Genomic DNA, 18,097 nt, shown 5'->3' with positions numbered 1-18,097 from the left:
CTTTTCCAATTATCTTCCAAACAGGGATTAATGAAAACTTTTTCCCTATATATGTAAATCCCACTCTTATCAAAATGCAAAGCATTCCTTAAGAGGCCTTTAGTTGGCACATCGCATGCAGCATTATTTTCATAAGAGTAATATGATTGTAGGTGGACCTTTTCTTGTACTGTTATGCAATCAAATTAGCATTCATTTTTACTGTTGTTTTTCTGATGGAGTTTGTATATCCAGATTTTAGCAGGTCGGAGAGTTGTCGGACATGGAATTGATGAGAGCGGGCTTGTTCCTGATCACTATTTTCATTGGGTTGTTCAGTTTCACACACTCAAATTCAGATGGTAACATTCTTTTGATTCTCATTTCATTTCGATATTACATAAAACTGTATTTTTGGACTATTTTTAAACATCACGTGAAAAAAATGAAATCAATTTAAACTATTTTAATACTTTTAGTTTTGAAATTAAATCAATTTTAACTATTTTAATACTTTTAATTTTGAAATGAAACTTAATGTGATATTGAAGCGTCTGATATTTTCCGTATAGGCTTCCTCAACATCAACTGTGGTGCCAATGATAATGTAACAGACGAGAATGACCTACTCTGGATTTTCGACGCCCCTTTCATTAAAACTCGCAACATTTCGTTGCTGTGTTCATCACTAAGCCTCCATTTGCAATACCTGGCATTTGCCTATTTTACCAATCTACGAGTGAAAAAGTTTTGCTACATGCTCCCCGTAGAGCCTCGTGTAAATTACTTGGTAAGAGCATCTTTCGCTTCTGATTCCACAAGTCCTTTGGCGAGATACTTCGATTTAACTATCGAGGGAATCAAGTGGAGGACTGTAAAACTATCCGGTCTAAACAATCAGACCTACAGATACTACGAGATCATCTTGGCCACCAAAAGAGAGATCCCGAGTTTATGCCTTGCCCGCAATCCTCAAACAGAAAAAGAGGGTGTTGTTTTCATTTCAAGCATCGAGCTGCGCCCACTCGAATCCTCCATGTATAACTCAACGGATTTGGCTGAAGATTAATGCCAAGATTGACGCTGTTCGGAAATGGCAAACTCCAGTTCCACGACTAATCTTTCAGCTCATAACAGTTAACATAAAAGTCTTTTAAGAAGTTTATCAGTAGTCATATAAATTTCTAAATTTGATGCTTAATAATGCATGCAATCATGCTGAATCTACCGTATAGAACTCGAATTTAGGAAGTAGTTTTAATTAGTTCTTTTCTAAATAAATATACCAGCAGTGGTATTAAATATGATGAGTTCTGGAAAATCTGGGTAATCTGTAATAAAAAGTTATTCATTTGATTCTGTTAAAAACCAGAGCGTACTCTATTTTTGAATACAGATTGTATTTGAAGGTCTATTTATTTGTTTGTTTGTCTTCTTTGCTGTTATAAATAAGATTGTCTGGGTCTTCATATTCTACATTTGGTATCAGAGCTGAAGGTGTTTGGAAGACAGTAGCATGGCAAACAATTTGCAAATCCCAGAGTTGGATGGAGTTGATTACCAATATTGGTCAATCAAGATGAAGACTTTTTTGACTGGGAAAGATTTTTGGGCGATTGTTGAATCCGGATATGAAGAGCCTGCAGATTGGAATACTCTCCAACTTAATGACAGAAGATTAAAGAAAGAAGCTGAGAAGAAAAATGCAATGGCATTGTTTCACATTCAGATGGCTCTTGATAAGAGCTTGTTTCCTCGAATTGCTGATGCACAGACAGCAAAAGAGGCCTGGAAGACTCTAAAAGATGCTTACCATGGCAATGAACAGATCAAGGTTGTGAACCTACAATCTTTGAAAAGAGAATATGAGAACTTGAAGATGAAGGAAACAAAGAGTGTGGGAGATTTCTGTGTGAGAGTGAAAGATGTGACACATAAAATGGCCACTTTGGGTGAATCTATTGCTCAAGAGCAAATAATACAAAAGGTATTGAGATCTCTAACCCCAAGATGGAATATTGTAGTAATTGCCATAGAAGAAAGCAAAAATTTAGCTACCATGGAGTATGATGAATTGGTTGGATCTCTTATATCACATGAGGATAGAATAAGGGACACATCTACCAGTGTTAATGAGAAGGCTTTTGCTTCCCAATTGCAAATTTCAAAGAATGATGGTGCTAGTGATGAAAATTACAGCACAACACAACAAAGAATCCAAACAAGAGAGAAAGCCATAGAGAGGAGAAGCCATGGAGAAACCCAGAAAATGGGCTTTGCTGAACACAGGCCCAATCCATTCTATTTATAAGCAAATACATCATAAATGTATAGGAGACTGTAGGAAGAAGTTAGCTATGGAATTTATAATGGACAGTTGAAATGGACAGCTGAATGGTTGGCTGCACATAGAAAATGAGTGGTCTGTGCTGACCATCGACCACTGAACATTCTGGAAAATGCTGACTATTTGAGAAATAATTAATTTATTCTAACATCCCCCCATAAATTAATTATCATATTTTTATTTTTTTAGAAATCCCTCCATAGTCTAGAGACGATGGGTCCTGGTCTTAAGCCTTGTTAGGTACCCATTTACAATCAATTATCAAATGCTTTCACTCATCTTGTTTCCCTCATCATAATCACTCTAGGTTTTGTACGGATTACCAATAACCGATGCAATATCAAAGTGGTTTTAAGTTCACCACAAACTTCTCAAACATCACACAAGTGGTTTCAAGATCACCATAAACTTTGCGTTCAAATGGTTTACAAACCAAGCATTCATTGGTTCTACTGACCATGAATCATTACTATAGGGAAACTATCATCACTCTGGGCCTTTCTCTTTTGTACCTGCATCAAACTAATTATTGAGTCCATATAAAAAGAAATCCATCTACCAAGACACATGGGTGCCCAACCACTGTACTCGCCAGTTCTATAGGAATCCTTTTCAGATACATGGTTCATCAATACATTCAGTCAAACTCTAGGGTGTCGAGTACAACTGATAATGCACCCCATACATTCATATAGCCCATTAACAATCATTACTAATTCAATTTTCATCACTTGACTGAGGGGATATGACCACATCTTGACAACAACATATTTAGATAGACATATTCTCTTACTTCTGATCCCAACACTTTTATCCAATCAGCACACACACAAACCTTTACATCATGACAAAAATTCTAGCATGCCATGTCTTTTCATAATGAATGCTAACTCCTACAAATGACTTATAATACTCTACACATATTTCACATAATAAAGTACTATTAATAATAACAAAATTAGCTTTCACTTTCAACTTTAGCTTCCTTCTTTTCATGTCTTCTCTCTTTCTCATAGCACTCCCTTGATATTTTATTGTCACATTAGAAATATGTATGCAATCTTTGGCTCTCCCGCTTGCACAAAGTTGCTCCACATCCCACAAACATATGAATAACAACTTGACATTCCCGCATTAATAGCAATCCAACACTCTTGAGTTGCTTCAAATTAGCAATGCTTCTTTATCTTTGCCTATCCACTCCAATTTCACACAATATCATACTTTCAATTTCCTCTTCATTGTAGCAGTATTTTTCTTTAACACAAGTTATTCTTGGCCACAATTAGCTGCCTCATTAACTGGCTACATCATAAATCACATTCTTTAGCCAAATATACCATCAACCATCTTCCGTTCAAATGCAATGTCAATCACCTTTCACAATGGCTTGATCAAACACTATCACACATGATAACAATCATTTTTCAGAAAATTTCCTTGAAGTTCCTTTGGCTGCAGCTTCCTAACAGCACTTCCTTGCTCTCTCTACTCACTCAGCAAACTGGCATTCACGAATCTTCAATCCAGGTTTGTAATGGGGGCAGCTTTCTCACATAACAGCTGTCTCCTCCATAATATAGACTCTTAGATCATTTACCATTAGCTCTGATACCATGATGAAAATTATAGCACAACACAACAAAGAATCCAAACAAGAGAGAAAGCCATAGAGAGGAGAAGCCATGGAGAAACCCAGAAAATGGGCTCTGCTGAACACAGGCCCAATCCATTCTATTTATAAGCAAATACATCATAAATGTATAGGAGACTGTAGGAAGAAGTTAGCTATGGAATTTATAATGGACAGTTGAAATGGACAGCTGAATGGTTGGTTGCACATGGAAAATGAGTGGTCTGTGCTGACCACCGACAACTGAACATTCTGGAAAATGCTGACTGTTTGGAAAATAATTAATTTATTCTAACATCCCCCCATAAATTAATTATCATATTTTTATTTTTTTAGAAATCCCTCCATAGTCTAGAGACGATGGGTCCTGGCCTTAAGCCTTGTTAGGTACCCATTTACAATCAATTATCAAATGCCTTCACACATCTTGTTTCCCTCATCATAATCACTCTAGGTTTTGTACGGATTACCAATAACCGATGCAATATCAAAGTGGTTTTAAGTTCACCACAAACTTCTCAAACATCACACAAGTGGTTTCAAGATCACCATAAACTTTGCGTTCAAATGGTTTACAAACCAAGCATTCATTGGTTCTACTGACCATGAATCATTACTATAGGGAAACTATCATCACTCTGGGCCTTTCTCTTTTGTACCTGCATCAAACTAATTATTGAGTCCATATAAAAAGAAATCCATCTACCAAGATACATGGGTGCCCAACCGCTATACTCGCCAGTTCTATAGGAATCCTTTTCAGATAGATGGTTCATCAATACATTCAGTCAAACTCTAGGGTGTCGAGTACAACCGATAATGCACCCCATACATTCATATAGCCCATTAACAATCATTACTAATTCAATTTTCATCACTTGACTGAGGGGATATGACCACATCTTGACAACAACATATTTAGATAGACATATTCTCTCACTTATGATCCCAACACTTTTATCCAATCAGCACACACACAAACCTTTGCATCATGACAACAATTCTAGCATGCCATCTCTGTTCATAATGAATGCTAACTCCTACAAATGACTTATAATACTCTACACATATTTCACATAATAAAGTACTATTAATAATAACAAAATTAGCTTTCACTTTCAACTTTAGCTTCCTTTTTTTCACGGCTTCTCTCTTTCTCATAGCACTCCCTTGATATTTTCTTGTCACATTAGAAATATGTATGCAATCTTTGGCTCTCCCGCTTGCACAAAGTTGCTCCACATCCCACAAACATATGAATAACAACTTGACATTCTCGCATTAATAGCAATCCAACACTCTTGAGTTGCTTCAAATTAGCAATGCTTCTTTATCTTTGCCTATCCACTCCATTTTCACACAATATCATACTTTCAATTTCCTCTTCATTGTAGCAGTATTTTTCTTTAACAAAAGTTATTCTTGGCCACAATTAGCTGCCTCATTAACTGGCTACATCATAAATCACATTCTTTAGCCAAATATACCATCAACCATCTTCCATTCAAATGCAATGTCAATCACCTTTCACAATGGCTTGATCAAACACTATCACACATGATAACAATCATTTTTCAGCAAATTTCCTTGAAGTTCCTTTGGCTGCAGCTTCCTAACAGCACTTCCTTGCTCTCTCTACTCACTCAGCAAACTGGCATTCACGAATCTTCAATCCAGGTTTGTAATGGGGGCAGCTTTCTCACATAACACCTGTCTCCTCCATAATCTAGACTCTTAGATCATTTACCATTAGCTCTGATACCATGATGAAAATTACAGCACAACACAACAAAGAATCCAAACAAGAGAGAAAGCCATAGAGAGGAGAAGCCATGGAGAAACCCGGAAAATGGGCTCTGCTGAACACAGGCCCAATCCATTCTATTTATAAGCAAATACATCATAAATGTATAGGAGACTGTAGGAAGAAGTTAGCTATGGAATTTATAATGGACAGTTGAAATGGACAGCTGAATGGTTGGTTGCACATGGAAAATGAGTGGTCTGTGCTGACCACCGACAACTGAACATTCTGGAAAATGCTGACTGTTTGGAAAATAATTAATTTATTCTAACATCCCCCCATAAATTAATTATCATATTTTTATTTTTTTAGAAATCCCTCCATAGTCTAGAGACGATGGGTCCTGGCCTTAAGCCTTGTTAGGTACCCATTTACAATCAATTATCAAATGCCTTCACACATCTTGTTTCCCTCATCATAATCACTCTAGGTTTTGTACGGATTACCAATAACCGATGCAATATCAAAGTGGTTTTAAGTTCACCACAAACTTCTCAAACATCACACAAGTGGTTTCAAGATCACCATAAACTTTGCGTTCAAATGGTTTACAAACCAAGCATTCATTGGTTCTACTGACCATGAATCATTACTATAGGGAAACTATCATCACTCTGGGCCTTTCTCTTTTGTACCTGCATCAAACTAATTATTGAGTCCATATAAAAAGAAATCCATCTACCAAGATACATGGGTGCCCAACCGCTATACTCGCCAGTTCTATAGGAATCCTTTTCAGATAGATGGTTCATCAATACATTCAGTCAAACTCTAGGGTGTCGAGTACAACCGATAATGCACCCCATACATTCATATAGCCCATTAACAATCATTACTAATTCAATTTTCATCACTTGACTGAGGGGATATGACCACATCTTGACAACAACATATTTAGATAGACATATTCTCTCACTTATGATCCCAACACTTTTATCCAATCAGCACACACACAAACCTTTGCATCATGACAACAATTCTAGCATGCCATCTCTGTTCATAATGAATGCTAACTCCTACAAATGACTTATAATACTCTACACATATTTCACATAATAAAGTACTATTAATAATAACAAAATTAGCTTTCACTTTCAACTTTAGCTTCCTTTTTTTCACGGCTTCTCTCTTTCTCATAGCACTCCCTTGATATTTTCTTGTCACATTAGAAATATGTATGCAATCTTTGGCTCTCCCGCTTGCACAAAGTTGCTCCACATCCCACAAACATATGAATAACAACTTGACATTCTCGCATTAATAGCAATCCAACACTCTTGAGTTGCTTCAAATTAGCAATGCTTCTTTATCTTTGCCTATCCACTCCATTTTCACACAATATCATACTTTCAATTTCCTCTTCATTGTAGCAGTATTTTTCTTTAACAAAAGTTATTCTTGGCCACAATTAGCTGCCTCATTAACTGGCTACATCATAAATCACATTCTTTAGCCAAATATACCATCAACCATCTTCCATTCAAATGCAATGTCAATCACCTTTCACAATGGCTTGATCAAACACTATCACACATGATAACAATCATTTTTCAGCAAATTTCCTTGAAGTTCCTTTGGCTGCAGCTTCCTAACAGCACTTCCTTGCTCTCTCTACTCACTCAGCAAACTGGCATTCACGAATCTTCAATCCAGGTTTGTAATGGGGGCAGCTTTCTCACATAACACCTGTCTCCTCCATAATCTAGACTCTTAGATCATTTACCATTAGCTCTGATACCATGATGAAAATTACAGCACAACACAACAAAGAATCCAAACAAGAGAGAAAGCCATAGAGAGGAGAAGCCATGGAGAAACCCAGAAAATGGGCTTTGCTGAACACAGGCCCAATCCATTCTATTTATAAGCAAATACATCATAAATGTATAGGAGACTGTAGGAAGAAGTTAGCTATGGAATTTATAATGGACAGTTGAAATGGACAGCTGAATGGTTGGCTGCACATAGAAAATGAGTGGTCTGTGCTGACCATCGACCACTGAACATTCTGGAAAATGCTGACTATTTGAGAAATAATTAATTTATTCTAACATCCCCCCATAAATTAATTATCATATTTTAATTTTTTTAGAAATCCCTCCATAGTCTAGAGACGATGGGTCCTGGTCTTAAGCCTTGTTAGGTACCCATTTACAATCAATTATCAAATGCTTTCACTCATCTTGTTTCCCTCATCATAATCACTCTAGGTTTTGTACTGACCATCGACCACTGAACATTCTAGAAAATGCTGACTGTTTGGGAAATAATTAATTTATTCTAACAGCTAGCAGCTATAGTAACAACAACAAAGGCTCGGGAAGGGGCCAAAATCAAAAATTTTCAAGAGGATCTAGAGGAAGAGGAGGTGCTCAAGGAGGAAGAGGTAGAGGCAGATTTGATAAAAGGAACATCCAATGCTATCATTGCAATAAGTATGGACATTTTGAGAGAGAGTGTAGACTGAAATCAGGTAACAATAATGCAAATTATGCCCAACAAGATGAGGATCCTTCCTCGGATAATTTATTTTTGTGTTATGGGAAAGGTGAAAGTAATGTGAATGATGTTTGGTATTTAGATTCTGGATGCTCTAACCATATGTCTGGTAATAGAGAAATATTTTCAAAGTTTGATGATAGTTACAGATCCAATATTACCCTTGGTAATAACAATACTGTGGATGTTGCGGCCAAAGGAGCCATAGATGTTCAGACAAAGGAAGGTATTAAAAGTGTTCAAGATATTTATTATAGTCCCAAGTTGAAGCATAATTTATTGAGTGTTGGGCAGCTATGTGATAAGAGTTATAGAGTGGTATTTGAGAACATGCAATGTACTATCTATGATTAAAAAAAATAAAATAAAGTGATTACAGTTGTTCCTATGACAAAGAATATGATGTTTCCTTTGAAGTTTGGTCAAAATGATAATCAGCTTGTCAATATGGCTTATGAGAATAAAAGTTGGTTGTGGCATCTCAGGTATGGCCATTTGAATTTCAATAGTTTGAAGAATCTAACATCAAATGAATTAGTTCTTGGATTGCCTAAGGTTGAAGAGCATAAATAGATTTGTGAAGGCTGTGCTAAAGGGAAACATTCACGGGAATCATTTCCAAAAGGCAATGCATGGAGGGCCCAATACCCACTTTAGCTTATTCATTCAGATATTTGTGGTCCAATGCAAACACAAAGCTTGGGTAAGTCATCATATTTCATTACTTTTATAGATGATTACTCATGCATGTGTTGGGTATATTTTTTGAAGACTAAGGATGAAGCCTTTGATACATTCAAGAGGTTTAAAGCTCGTGTAGAGAATGAGAAAGGGAACACAATCAGATGTTTGAGAACAGATCGAGGAGGAGAATTTTGCTCAAACAATTTTCAGAATTTTTGTGAGATGAATGGCATCAAAAGACAACTCACAACTATGTACACACCCCAAGAGAATGGAGTGGCTGAAAGGAAGAATCATACTATGGTAGAAATGGCAAGGAGCATGTTACAAACCAAGGGTTTGAACAATTCTTATTGAGTTGATTCAGTTGCTACAGTCGTATATATTCTCAATAGGAGTCCTACAAGTGCCCTACACAAGATGACTCCATATGAAGCATGGTATGAGAAAAAGTCTAACATAAATCATTTTAAATTTTTTGGTTGTTTGGCTTATGTTCACATCACTGATTAGAATAGGCAAAAACTAGATGCTAAAAGTGAATCATGTATTTTTGTGGGCTATAGTGAGGAAAGCAAAGCTTATAGATTATTCAATCCTATTACTAATAAGATTGTTGTTTCAAGAGATGTGATTTTTGATGAAGGGGGAGTTTATGGTCATAAAAAATAACATGTTGAAAAGCCAAAATCAGTTTTGGATGATGATGATATTGCTCATAATGATAATGAGCAGCCAACTAGTGGTTCTATTTCAAGATCACCAAGCCCACCAAGAAACTCCTCACCAATCCCAAGAGCAAGTCCATCCTCAAGTCCTCCAAGAAAGGTAATAAGATTGAGTGATATCTATGAGAGGTGTCAAAATCAAGCACATGAAGAAGATCCAATAGGTGAGACAGTAAATTTTGCATTACTTGCTAAAGCTGATTTTGAGTCATCATGTTTTGAAGATGCATGTGCTAATGAGGTTTGGATGCAAGCAATGAATGAAGAGATGAATTCCATTGATAGGAATGAAACATGGGAGCTTGTAGATCTTCCACATAAGAAGAAGAAGATTGGCACAAAATGGGTCTATAAGACCAAGTATAATAGTGATGGGAGTGTTGAAAGACACAAGGCAAGATTGGTAGCTAAAGGTTTCACTCAAAGGTATGGCATTGATTATGAAGAAACTTTTGCACCAGTAGCAAGACAAGAAACTATTAGGATGCTAATATCTCTTGTAGCTCAAAAGAAATGGAGTATTCATCACATGGATGTGAAAAGTGCCTTCTTGAATAGGTACTTAGAAGAAGAGGTTTATGTGGGACAGCCACAAATTTTTGAGATTCAGGGAAAAGAAGATTATTTCTACAAGTTGAAGAAGGCTTTGTATGGCCTCAAGCAAGCACCACGTGCATGGTATGCAAGAATAGATGGATATTTTCAGCAAAATGGCTTTCAAAGAAGAAAGAGTGAACCTACCCTTTACTACAAACAAGAAGGTAATGAAATTCTCATTGTGAGTTTGTATGTTGATAATTTGTTATGTATGGGTAGTAGTTCAAAGATGAAAGATGAATTTAAAGTTGCTATAATGAATGAGTTTGAGATGAAAGATTTAGGTCTCATGAAGTACTTTCTTGGCATGGAGGTTTATCAAGGTAAAGTTGAAATTTTTATTTGTCAAGAAAAGTATGCAAAAGATATTGAAAAAATTTGATATGGCTAATTGTAAACCTCTTTCCACTCCAATTGCTCATGGAGTTGCATTATGTAGAGATGATGGTGCTAAAATTGTTGATGAGACATTATACAGGAGCATTGTGGGGAGTTTGATGTTTATAACTCACACAAGGCCTGATATTGCTTATTCAGTTTCATTGGTTTCAAGGTATATGAAAAATCCATCAGAGGAACATATGAAGGCAGCCAAGAGAATTTTGAGGTATGTGAAAAGCACGGTAGATTTTGGCATTCACTATTCTTCTAATAAGTTTGAGCTTGTTGGCTTTAGTGATTCAGATTGGGGAGGTTGTTTGGATGACCGAAAATCTACATGTGGTAATTGTTTTTCTTTGGGTTTCGATTTAATTACATGGAGTTCAAAGAAGCAAAGTATGGTTTCTCTCTCTTCTACAAAAGCGGAATATGTTGCAGTCACTTCAATTGGCACACAAGCTTTATGGCTTAGAAAGCTTCTTGAAGAAATTGGAGAGATACAGGTTTAGCCTACTATGATTTTTTGTGACAACATAAGTGCCATTAAATTGGCCAAGAATCTGGATCATCACAGCAGGACTAAGCATTTTGATCTTAAACAACATTTTATTAGAGATTTGGTACAAAATAAAGTGGTTGAGTTGAAGTACATCAGCACAAAGGAGAAAATTGCAAACATCTTCACAAAGGCAGTTGCAAAAGATCAGTTTTTGGTACTCAGAGATTGAATTGTTAGTCCTCTCAGCATCAAGGGGGAGTATGAAGATTAATGCCAAGATTGACGCTATTTGGAAATGGCAAACTCTAGTTCCACCGCTGATCTTTCAGCTCATAACAGTTAACATAAAAGTCTTATTATATTGCATGGTTATCGGCAGTTTTTAAAGAAGTTTATCAGTAGTCATATTTAAATTTCTAAATTTGATGCTTAATAATGCATGCAATCATGCTGAATCTGCCGTATAGAACTCGAGTTTAGGAAGTAGTTTTAATTAGTTCTTTTCTAAATAAATATACTAGCAGTGGTATTAAATATGATGAGTTCTAGAAAATCTGGGTAATCTGTAATAAAAAGTTATTCATTTGATTCTGTTAAAAACCAGAGCGTACTCTGTTTCTGAATACAAATTGTATTTGAAGGTCTATTTATTTGTTTGTTTGTCTTCTTTGTTGTTATAAATAAGATTGTCTGGGTGTTCATATTCTACATTGGCAAAGTACACCTTGAGTCGTACAAAGTGCATAAATTGTGGTAATCTTTCAAGATAAGGTATCAAGATTTAATTGTGTGAAGTTTTAGAGTTATATTTATTGACTAGTGTTTTAGAGTAGTGATTTACTGGAATCTATCTTCGATGAGACTAAATGAAACACTTATCATTCATTAGATCTAGGTGATGCTCACAGAGGTACTTCTTCTGGGAGATCACACTCTATCTTGAGTGCACTTAACTACAAAGTTTTCTCCGTCATTAAACCCACTTTGCTGGCTTAACAATTGGGTTGCAAGCAGACCGAGTTTAACCATGGAGGAAACTCACCCTGCTTAAGAGTAGTGCTGGAATGGGTGAAATCCCAGGAAGTGCTTCACCTCTCTAAGTATCACCTAGATCCAATGAGTACTACAATATGAGTACACCAATGCTTTTGTTCAATTTTCTTTTTCTTGGTTCCTGATTGGTCAATTTTTGCAAAAAAAAGTACTATTTTTTGGGTGAGCGGCTATTTGGGAGTTTTAGTAGTGGGTATTAGGCAAAAAATAGCACTTTTAGACCACCTCGAACTCTACAAATTTTACAAAGAGCTCTGTGAGTGTAGAAAAGTTGAAAGGTTATCTTTAAGCATTTCACTCATTAACCAAAAAAAATTAGCAAATTTTAACATGAATTGTATGTGCATGGCTGGCTACTAGATCGTTTCCCTAATCTAATTCCAAAATTGTGATGGCATTCGGCAGGTACCCAGAGGATCCATTCGACCGCATATGGTCATCCTCATACGCAATCAACACTGCAATGAATATTAGCACCAATGACGAACAAACAAAATCTTTAGGCAGCGATTTACCGAATAATCTGCCCCTAAACGTATCAAGGACTGCTATTGCAAATGGAATGGCAGAGAAATTGATAGTTCCATTAATAGATTCCGCTGAGCCAGGACTGTACTCTTTTGCTCTCTATTTCTGCAACATCATCCAGAAAAACCTCACACACGATTTCACTGCCTTCATTAATCAATACCAGATATCAGATGTCATACATCTAAACTTTCTGCAATGCTCACAAACAAATAAAGAGCTACCACTTGACACTGCCGACCCTATAAATATAATTTTACAACCCACTTCTTCATCGCAGTTGGGACCCTTCATAAACGGAGAAGAAATGCATAGGAAGCTGGACGTGCAGACAACTACATACTCCGTAGATGGCATAACCTCTTTCTCCATTCCATGGCCATGTTCCAAATGCTGTGCATGTAAATTGGACAATACTATATTGCACATTAATGTTTGTATGAATTGTGTGAATTCACTGGTTGCAATCAGAAAAATAGCAGAGGCAATAAATGTTCCAGACGATTAGAGTGGAGGAGATCTATGTTTACCAGCTGATTATTCTTCAACAGGGATCGCCTGCAGTCACGACGATCCTCCGCGAGTCGTTATCATGTAAACTTAATTACAAATTTCAGGAAGTTTCTTTTCGATTGAATTGCGTATTTTTTATCATCAATGTTTTGATCACATGAGAAAGCTGAGGATTAGAAATAGTAAAAAGATGTGGACCAAACCTAGCTCAAGAGATATAAGAAGAGAATAGAGGATGACATTCAAAACAATGCCATCCTATCCTCTTTGCTGCTTATATCTCATTAGGTTTCTTCTGTATTTTTTTCTAATCCTGCACTTTTTCATCTTGTGTGATCTGAATAATTGATGATAAAAAATACACACAATCAAATCCAGAAACAAACTTATCTTACTAATAAAGTCTGAAAAACTGCTAATGTTAATTCTTTGAATTATATATCTTATGCTATTAATATGTTTGATTTCAGAAAAAACATTCGACAGCAATCTAACAAATCTGCATCTCGGGGGCGTCATACCTAAAGATATAGCGGACTTAACAGCACTAACACAACTGGTAAGATTTTTCATATCTGTATACTAACTTACCTTTGAAATAAGAATGTCAAGCTAGGTTTTGATAAAAATCACATTGCTTTATACAGTGTTACTAAATCTAAGCTGCCTATTATAGCTGCTAGGAAACAACAGTTTGTCTGGCCATATTCCAGACCTCAGTTCATTGAAGAATCTCAGAATTCTGTAAGACACCTATGACCGGCTACCATCTGATATTTGTTGTATGAATTAGAAAGGTACTTTTTCTACACATTTCCTAATCTTTGCAGCTTTGTTGGCCCGGGAAAGGCAATTGCAAAACAATCAATTTACTGGAGAAATTCTAAAATCATTGAAGAAGCTTCAAATGTTAACTCAACTGTATGTTTACTCACTACACTTCCTATGTCAATCCATTGCAGCTTGCCTGGTAAAGCTTTGAAAGTAGGTGTTCTTATTGAGTTTCTTCATTTTTCTCAAAAAGGTTTCTGCAGGGCAATAAATTGGAAGGAACCGTCTCCAGAGGATTAGTGAGACCCAATTTGGAGCTTCGGTATAAAAAAAATTCTTTTAAATTACAACTGTACAATCTACTATGTTTGCCTCCTCTTTAGCATGACGCAGCATACGATTGACAAGAAAACAGATATGCTTATTAATTGTGAACTTTACTTTGCAGCGTCGATCCTCAAAATGATGCCGTGGTAGGCAGCCGCAAAATAAAAGTTTGGGTAATTGGGCTTTCAATTGTGTGCTCGGTGATGTTAGTTCTAGGCATCCTTTCTGGAATTTTCCTTTGGAACCACAAACACCAATCGCAACCATTTCAAACCTCGAATGGTCGAGTTCCATTACAACAACACACATTTGCAGGTGCTTCTACAATATTGAGTACGGGAAAAACATGTCCATTTTAATTGTACAACTATTTAGTCTTTATATTCTTAAATAGAAAAGCCTTTTTCTTTTACTTTTACCCTGCTTGGGGACTTTGAGAGTAATTTTTCTTTATTTGCTCTTGCTCAGATGAAGAAAATGAAAACGATTATCACAGGCTGGCTGTACAATACACAGAGGAAGATATTAAAACTTCTACCAATAACTATTCCAAACCCATTGGTAAGGGAGGCTTTGGATCTGTATTTTATGGCAGACTTTCTGGATTTGAGGTCGCAGTCAAAATACACAAAACTGATTCTAATCAAGGCCGGAAAGAATTCCAGAATGAGGTTAGTACTCCTACATAGATTCAACTAATCGTCTGTGATAGAGTCTCATTTGAAACTCGCAAATTTTTTTCCCCTGGGGTACAAATTCTTCTCTAACAAGTATTCTCGATGGTTTCAGGTAGCCATGTTGTCAAGAATATATCACTAAGAATCTTGTAAATATTGGGTATTGCAGACAACCCATTATGGCATTGGTCTATGAATACATGCCATGTGGAACATTGATTGATTGCTTATATGGTATTTTGCATATATGGTTGGATTTGATTTATATTGTGATATTGTTATTAGAATTTAACTATGTTGAATTTGATTCATATTTCATGAGTAGTAATAGGATGTGTCATATCTAGGAAAGTTCTAGCGTTCCACCTCTGTAAACATCATGTATATGCAATGAGTGTTAAGTATTCCATTCCTTCTCATGAAAGATAGGTTCTGAGTGAACTACTACTCATGAAACACAGATCAATAAATTCAACTCAAAAACCTACACAATTGAATCCTAGTAATATCACAATTTAACTTGCTATAAAAAAAACAGCTCATACTTATTGATTCACCATACATATGGCTTTAAATTTCTTTTTCTATTTGTAGGCATGGCCAAATTGGAAACTCCACTTGATTGGCTTACGAGATTGAATATTGCTAGACAGGCTGTAGATGGTAAGTTGTTTCTAGTTGTAATAGTTCTTTTATATTTAGAAAAACCACAATGTCTCAACTATTCTATACATGTTTTGCAGGTTTACTTTACCTTCATCAAAGTTGCTATCCTCCAATCATAAATAGAGATATAAAGTGCAGTAATATACTGTTGGATAACAAAATGTCTTCCAAGCTAGCTAACTTTGGCATATCAAAATTGGTAGAGAGTGCTAGTGGTTATACACCAATTGAAGTCAAAGGGACAATGGGTTATCTTGATCCTGAGTATTTCACATAACACCATTATCTTTTATTTTTCTTAAACATGTTTTTTTTAACTAAAATTAATGTGTTTTTCACCTAATTAAAAACATAGGGAACAAATAACTCATAGATTAATATGTGGATGTTATTGTAGATACTATGCAACGTCATCACTAAATGAGAAGAGCGACATCTACAGTTTTGGAGTGGTTTTACTAGAGATTATATCTGGAGTACCACCCAAGGACGGAATAGTACAATCGGTAATTTATATATTTGTAGACAAATTAAGTGATTTCAATTGTTTTGGATATGTTCATCAACAACATAATGAAATAATCATTGTATCAGGCACACAATTTTCTTTTATGTGGAAAAATAGATGAGCTTATGGACCCTTCATTGGGTGGTCAATATAACATAGAATCAGCTTGGAAAGTAGCAGAGATAGCATAAATGTGCATGGAAAAGGAATCAACAAAAAGACCCAAAATGAGTGTGGTGGCTAAAGAATTGGAAGAAGCAGTGACGCTTGCATACGGTGATAACAATTATTCTGCTTCACATACCATTGCCTCTTTTAGTACCAGTGAGATGCCTAGCCTTAGATAATAAGATTTTATAGAAACTATTTTGTCTGCATTGTTAAAATCTGTAATATCTTGGGAAAAAAATATAATGCATGTTTCTAGATAGGGATAGAAATATTCTATAAAAGAATAATATTATATATTTGTGTACTCAATTCAAAATTTAGAAATGTAGTAATTCCCAAACAAATTGTGTAATTTTTTTAAATGAATTTCAAGATCTCTATATAGATGCATTATGTAAGAACTAGTATTGGACTACGAGGTTGATCTATGAGTCATTAATAGGTTGTGTATGTTGTATTTTTATTTTAAGAAGATATAGTGGTTATTATCATTTGATTAACGAGAAGAATGAGGTGTTGTAGTATTTAAAATAGTCTAGTTAGTTATTCATTTGTAGTTTTTATTTCAATGTGTCTTTTTTTCCATCCATCATAACATGATAATGGTTCAATTGTAATTAGTTGAGTTGCAAAGTTTAGACATGACGAATGGACTTATATGAGATTGCATAATCATAAAGATAGGTACTAATATAAATAATTTAAACTTACATTTTTGTGAACTTGCTGACAATAATTTTAAATATAATTAATCATTTGAAGGGCATTCAAAGTCTTCTGATAACATCTAGCCTCTTTTCCCTTAGAAGAACAACATTTCTTCATATTTAGATATTTTCTATAGAATTTCTTCAATGTCATTTATTTGCATTTGGTTCAAATATGTTATGTATGAGTAAAAAACTAAACCACATTGAGATAATGCATAAATGGAATGGCAGCATAAGACCCCATTAATTGAAAAATATGAAATAAAAAACTATCAAGTAATATCTAAGATAGTATATTAAAATAACAAGCCACGATAAAAACAAATTAATGCACATTATGTCATTTTCATACATTTATAAATATTATCACTTTTGTCTTGAATATCACACATGGCAATAATGTATCATAGAAGAATTTTATACCTACAATTAAATTCACACAAGTATCAACCTTAGGTACTTGATAATGTTATTGGCTGCCTTCTAATAGAATTGTATATGTAAAGCCTTATATGGCTCAAAATATTTATCCAAAATTTTTACTCTTCAAATAAAATATGTGTTTTTACATAATCTACTTTCAACAATGTATAGATAATAAAAATTCCCCTCCCTCCCATGTGCATCCAAATTGGCATCATTCATGATAATTTGAGACTAGAAAATTTTAATTGTATGTTTAGTGAACCAATAATTGCAACACTTAGGGCATGTTGTGACTCATCACAAATATCTACAAAATTTTAACTTTTACTTAATCTAAAATTTGAAGGGAATACTTTTTAATTTTGTCATGTTAGGATAATTTGAGAAATATATAGTTGTAACCATGTCAAAAGAATATGGTAATTGATGTTTAAAAAATAAAAATCTTGGAAGTGGGAAAGGATAATGAGGAGGAAACTTGACAAGAGCAAATGCTCTAAGATAGAAAATGTTGATGAAAAGGAAAATAAAGTGTATATCAGAAGAAGGATGGTGGAACAAGGTGTATGGGAAAATGTGCAAGGTCCAAAAAGGAA

General features: G+C 35.2%; 1 pseudogene; it reads left to right on the top strand.

Annotated features, from left to right (window-relative positions):
* Positions 1-240: 240 nt before the first annotated feature.
* LOC149561109 (putative LRR receptor-like serine/threonine-protein kinase At1g67720) lies at positions 241-16,541 on the top strand (annotated as a pseudogene).
* The last annotated feature ends 1,556 nt before the right edge of the window (positions 16,542-18,097 follow it).

This window comes from Cupressus sempervirens, chromosome 4, assembly GCF_028749045.1.
Source record: "Cupressus sempervirens isolate cs-2001-9-10 chromosome 4, ASM2874904v1, whole genome shotgun sequence".
NCBI lineage: Eukaryota > Viridiplantae > Streptophyta > Pinopsida > Cupressales > Cupressaceae > Cupressus > Cupressus sempervirens.
This window is presented reverse-complemented; position numbering and strand designations above follow the sequence as displayed.